The following is a 7,350-nucleotide window of genomic DNA, read 5'->3' as shown; positions in this document are numbered from 1 at the left end:
CTTCATATCCGGGTATGTTGTCCAATCATTTCCTAACGAGTCAAGATAATACACAATTTCTCGGATAGGATTGATTGCGAGCAACAACCAATGTCCACTGTAATGATTAGGCAAATGTTAGATGGTAACTTGGAAAATAATTATAATAGATGAATTTAGAATGAAATGCTAACCCGGTATTAAACGGTATAAAAAACAACTTCTCCGCATCTTTATTGTCATTGAGGATCCGAAGAACGTACTCCGTCACGGTATCCGGTCTATTTAAAATTAAACCTAAGTTGATGCTCGCGGGTGCTAAGAATCCGAATGACTCGTCCAAATCATTGGGGCGCATCATTTTGTCATACAAAAACCTAATATAAAAACATCAATAACACCTCTTTTGAAACATAAAGTAAACCGGATTAACATAAAGTAAACATCATTAACATAAGTTGTTTAATTAATAAGACAAAGTAGACCGGATTTACCTAATATATGTATTGACAACGTTGACGCCGATTTCTTCATGACCAAAAACTTGCATGAAGTCTTCATTACCAATCATTTGGTCGTGATCAAAGCCGAAAATCCCTTCCTCCATATGTATAGTCCGAACACCTCCGGTCGGTATATCGATCATCTCTATAAATGTCCTGAGGCACGACCTATACTTGGTGGTAGGTTTTTTCCTAGCTACGGTCTTCTTAGCACCAGAACTTTTTACCCGTGCGGAGGCGTTCCTAACCTCCTTTATTTGTTGTGCGGAGGCATTGCTAACCTCATTTTCTTGAACCTACATGTCATATAAATAGTTAGATCAAATTAAGAATGTAACAACTTCCATGAATATATGTCATATAATTGTATATTACCTCTTTTCTTGATTTGGATTTTGTGGGAGTCTATTTAACATAATCAAGGAAAATATGTAAGTAAAATTTTAAGCATAAATTTTAAACTTTGAATATACACATTAAAGTTAACATAAGTTTTAAGCATACCTCATATCCTACGCATATGAGGTTTGTCGGCCATGCAACAAACGAACCTACTGCTTCGTGCACCGTTGTTGCATCCGAATCATCGCTAGGATATGGTAATAATGCATTCGGGTCAACTGCAATATCAACTGATACCTTCAAACATCCAGCAGGGAGCTCTCTAGTGTGGAGTAATACTCCGCTAACGTTATGCACTTTTCCCTTGCCAACCATCCGATAGTGTGGTGACGACAAATACAGCTGACAATGGGAAATGCCCTAAAACCAATAATAACAAGAAATCGTTAATGTGTATATATGTCAAATACATAATTTAAGCAAATAGTTCAATTTAAGACAATTATATGTAATTACCTCTGGAATGTTCGGTTGAAAGGTACAGTTGATACTGTTTTTGTCCGAAGCATCTCTGTATACCGTTGAGGCGCTAGCCTCTCTTTCTCTCCTCAATGCATCAAGCTCAGCTTGCATGGCTTCCAATCTTGCATGAAGCTCCCGATTACTAGGAGCCTTTCCTTTTTTAACACTGAGGGAGGTCGGAGTGACTCCAAATCCCTTACCCCTCACCCGACCAGAATACTCAGGGACATCTAATGCCCGACTAAGTATGCTCTTAGTATCATCGGGAGATAGAGACTGAGATAGCTCCTCCTGAAAAATCAGATGAATACCGTATACTTGTCAAATATTTGTGTATAAAAATGTTATTCAATTAATGAAAAAATGTTATACTTACACATTTCTGGTATACGTTTAAAACGTCTTCTTGAGGAACTCCAGATTTGCCCACACGGGCTTCCTTCCACAAAACATGTGCAGGAAGAGATGTTTCTGAACTTTCCTCCTTCTGCAGCTACACATTAAGTCATACAATTTGATCAGATAAAACTAATATATGATGAACAAATTTGTTTTCGCAATTTATAAATACTTACCATGGATTGTTCTAAGCGTCCATATCCGACACGTCCTTTTCGGTACGGATATGCGGGACTTGATGCTCTTTCCCGATTTGTAGCACTTATTCTTTGAAAAGTCGGGTCTTGTCTCTTGGATTTGAAAGCTTCCCATTCTTCAGCCGATATCAAACTTTCATATTTTCTAGGAAGCTCCGCATCCACAAAATTACCATCCGCATCCTTAAGGAACTTGGATGATAAAAATGTCCGAAATCCTCTAAGAAGCTTTCCGGCCAATTTCATACAAAACCCTCTTCTTTCTTCTTCGATGTTAAAACATCGCTAAGAAAAACATACAGATTGATAGTTAGTATCGGTAATTGAAAAAACATAATTGATACCGTATAATTAAGGGCCAAATGATTGTACCTTTATCTCACTCCAAATTTTTTCTTTGGACTCTTTCAACTCTTTATTTCTCCAATCATCACATGTAATGGGAATTTCATTCCTTACTAGTGCACCGATGAAACTAGTTAAGGTATGCCCATTAGGTTCTATAAGTTGTCCCTGGTTGTTCCAAGAGACATCTAGTATGATGCCTCGAGATCTTCCTTGGACCACCCTTCGCATTACTGTGATGCCTCTTCGGATTTCTTCTTCCGCGGATACTTTACTAACTTCCTCATGTTGGTCATCAGCCATGTCTAACCTGTAATAAACCAAGGAAACCATCAAATATCAAATATAACTTATAATCAAAACAATTGAAAACAAAAAAATAAAGAAATCATGCATTATCAGATATAACTTATAATCAAAGCAATTGAATACAAAAATATAATGAAATCATGCATTACCACATATAACTTATAATCAAAACAAATGAAAACAAAAAATAAAGAAACCATGGATAATTTACCTAAGTCACTAACATCTCTTTCTTTTCTTTGTTGGAATATTAATCACTTGTTTCTTAGCAATGCGTACGGATGAATTGATCCAAATTCCCTCATTATGATCGTTTCTTATATATGACTCATCCGGTATAAGATCCTCAACTTCATCATTTCTATTCAACTCATTCCGTCTAATGCGTGACTCATTCTCAACATCAATATCACATTGATCGACACCGCTATCATCAGTCACTTTGTTAGAGAAAAGCACTATAGACCATTTTGTACTCTTCGGGTCATTCACATAGAACACTTGTTTAGCTTGAGATGCTAGAATAAAAGGTTCATCTTTGTACCCCACCCTAGTAAGATCAACTTGCAAAAATCCAGACTTATCCATTCGTATGCCACTACTATTCACCCACTTGCAACCAAAGATGGGAATCTGAAACTTCTCGTAATCAAACACCCAAATGTGCTCAATAACTCCAAAATATGACAAATTTGCATATTTGGGGTTTAAGTCCTTCATACTTGATATATGCATTGCTTCAGCTAGCACGGTGACACCACTATTTTGCATAGTACTCTTATCATCTTGTTCTTTGGTATAAAATGTGTATCCATTAATTGAATATGCGCTATGAGAAAACACATGCAAACTTGGACCATATGCCAAACATCTCAACCTTTCTGTTACCGAAGAAGGATCTGAAGAGCGCTTCAAATAAATATGATCCTTCAACCATTGTATGAAACTTTGATTGTGCTCTATAACTATCCAATTTTCATTTCTGTTCGGATTTAACCTTCGGAGTACATCCTTGTGCATTTCAACATATGGCTCAACCTCATTATTATTGTGCAGAACATACAAATGAACTTGATCCCGTTCATCCCTTGATATTGTCACAATTTTATTCCCAATTAATTTTTTACCTTCCATTTTGTCGAAAATCTGAGCTCTGGGGAGTCCAATCGATTGAACGTTAGACAAATATTCAGTACAAAACTCAACAGCTTCTTCAACAATGTATCGTTCAACAATACAACCCTCTGGTCGACTTCGGGATTTCACGTACCCTTTTAATATTTTCATATACCGTTCAGCAGGGTACATCCATCTCATATAAGCTGGTCCACACAACTGTGTCTCTTTCACAAGATGAACAACTAAATGAACCATTATGTCAAAAAAAGACGGAGGAAAATACATTTCAAGCTCACACAAGGTAATTACAATCTCTTTTTGTAGTGTTGGTAAGATCTCGGGATCGATCACCTTACTACAAATTGACCTAAAGAAAAAACACAATTTAGTTATGGCACTTCTTACTTTTTCTGGCAAAATAGAACGTATACCTATCGGTAGAAAATGTTCCATTATAACATGGCAATCATGTGTCTTCAAATTCTTCAACTTGAGGTCTTTCATAGAAACAAGTCTTCTGATATCAGATGAGTATCCTTCTGGAACCTTAACTTCACTCAGAGACTTACACAAATTTTTTTTCTCCTTTCTAGATAAAGTAAAAGCAGCAGGTGGTAGATATGTTCGTCTTCTTTTCTTCACGGGTGCTAATTCAGTTCTCATTCCCATTTTTAACATGTCCTCCCTTGCTTTCCTTAGACTTGCCTTTTATATTGAGTAATGTACCGATAACACTTTCAAATACGTTTTTTTCAATATGCATAACATCGAGAAAATGTCTCACGTACAAAGACTTCCAATATGGCAATTCAAAAAATATCGACCTTTTCTTCCACCCACCTTTCACAATCTTATGTGCAAAAGGCTTGCCAAACTCAGTACGCACATCTTTCACCTTTTCAAAAACTTGTTCACCTGACAATGCGGGTGGAGCTCTACGATGTTCGGTGTCTCCATTGAATGCTTTTCTCCACCCACGGTAGTGATGTTTAGAATGTAAGAATCTACGATGACCGAGAAACACATTCTTCTGGCAAAGTTCCAATCGAATCGTATCGGTTCCGTCTTCACAAACAGGACACGCACGTTGACCTTTAATGCTATACCCAGATAGATTCCCGTATGCTGGAAAATCATTAATTGTGCCAAACAACATCGCCCTCAAATTGAAACTTTCTTTCCTATATCCATCATAAACCTCCACACCGTTCTCCCACAAAATCTTTAAATCTTCGATCAGAGGTGTCAAGTATACGTCTATGTCATTCCCTGGTTGTTTAGGCCCAGAGATTAACATAGATAACATCATGTACTTACGCTTCATACATAGCGACGGAGGTAGGTTATAAATCATAAGAATCACAGGCCATGTGGTATGTGAGATACTTTGAAGACCATGTGGGTTCATTCCATCAGTAGATAATGCCAATCGAAGGTTTCTTGCTTCTGATCCAAACTTAGGATAATCATTATCAATCTTCGACCACTGTGGTGAATCAGCCGGATGCCGATACATTCCATCAATAATTCTTTCATCTGCATGCCAAGTAAGATGTCTTGCATCGGTTTCACTACGAAACATGCGCCTAAATCTCGGAATTATCGGAAAATACCATAAGACTTTTGCGGGAGATAATCTTTTCTTATATCGAGACAAACCGCATTTAGGGCACTCAGTTAACATTGCATATTCGTTACGAAACAAAATGCAATCGTTAGGACAAGCATGTATCTTATCATAGCTCATGCCAATAGAGCACAACATTTTTTTTGCCTCATAGGTTCGATTAGGAAGAACATTATCATCCGGTAGCATTTCTCTCATAAGGGCCAACAACTCTGTGAAACTTTTATCCGACCATCCATTACCCGCCTTTAAGTTGTACAACTTTAATACCGCAGAAAGTCTTGAGAATTTAGTGCAACCTTTGTACAACGGTTTCTCAGCATCGCTTACCATCCTCTCAAACATTTCAGGACAATCATGAAGATCTTCTTCCAGTGCTTCTACAATCTCTTCAACTCGATCACAATCGTATGTTTCCGTGTCTTTGTCGTATGAAGCATAGGTCGTACTACTTTTTCCACTCGATTCAACATTCTCGTTAATTTTCTCACCATGAAATATCCAACACTGATAACTTTGATCAATTCCATGCCTCAACAAATGCGATTTCAATCCATGTGCGTCAACCTTACCAATATAACAACAACGCAAGCAAGGACAATGCATTCGTCTGGGGTTTTCAGCGTGTTGAACAGCATACTTAACGAATTCCAAAACCCCACTCTCGTACTCTTTGGTCATTCGATCGGCACAGATCCATGTTTTATCCATGGTTTTCCTACTTATTTAAGTAAACAATTAATCCAGACGAAAATACATAACTAAGGTAGTATCTTTGAACATTCAACTGGTCAAAACTATTATTCCATAGTAGTTTCAATGAACATTCAAATTGATTTCAAAATACATTCACCAAAATCCATTTAACATCCTAAATAGTATTCACCTGTCACCAAACTTTGTAGCTTGTTCTTTTCAGACTAGCATGAGTTACTAAATTGATACACTAACTACTACTTTAACTCCTATTAGCATTTCAATAACTGATTTCAAAATACACTAATAAACCTTGTCCATTCAATATTAACTAACTTACTAACTTTATTTGCCAATTCAAACATGACTAACCAACTTTCCTAAATAACTAACTGAATCACATTTCAAATTTCATAACAGTCCTACTAACAAAACTGTTCTAATTAATCTCTAATTAATCTCTAACAGTCTCTGACACATAATTAACAGTTTCATAGCTAACTATCGAATCAACTCAACTAACAATCATATTATCAATAACCAACTAACTACTTTTCACTAACTTACTAACTTAACTAACATTTCAAACTAACACTTTAATTCCCTAAACACTAACTGATTCAACTTCAAAACCAACATTCAACCCTAAGGCAACAGAATAAACTTCAAAATCTCAAAATTTGGGTCATTTTATATGACTGAGTTTTCACACATAATACAGAACCAACATTGGTGATACAGAAAAATATGACTGAGTTTTCAACAGAACCAACATTGTTGATACAGAAAAATACAGAAAAATATAAAATGGGGCAAGAGTTTTCACAGATAATGTTCATCTATAACACATTATATAAAATCAAATATCACTCACAAACCATAAACATTCACATATGCAAGAATGAATACAATGTAGTCGAAACCTCTACTTCAACATGCATGTGGTACCAAAGTTATTTAGGGTTTGAGAAAGAGACTTACCAAAGAAATACGCGCCGCCGGTACAGTGAGAAGGAAGGGTTTGTTTCGCTGCCGGTATAGTGAGAAGAAATACGCGCCGCCGGTACCAAAGAAATACGCGCCGCCGGTTTGTTTCCAGAGAGAAATACGTGAGCACGGCCGCCGAGAGTGAGAAGGTAGGGCTTTTGTGGAAATGGCGTAAGTTTTTGAGGTGACTGAAGAAGAGGGAAAACAAAAGAACAGAACACGAAAGCGCTTTGTGGTCTGAAATTTCATTTTAATAAGACCTTAGAAAGCGCTTTTGTGTAAAGCGCTTTCTAAGGTATGCCTTAGACAGCGCTTTCCAAAAGCG

This window comes from Lathyrus oleraceus, chromosome 5, assembly GCF_024323335.1.
Source record: "Lathyrus oleraceus cultivar Zhongwan6 chromosome 5, CAAS_Psat_ZW6_1.0, whole genome shotgun sequence".
NCBI lineage: Eukaryota > Viridiplantae > Streptophyta > Magnoliopsida > Fabales > Fabaceae > Lathyrus > Lathyrus oleraceus.
This window is presented reverse-complemented; position numbering follows the sequence as displayed.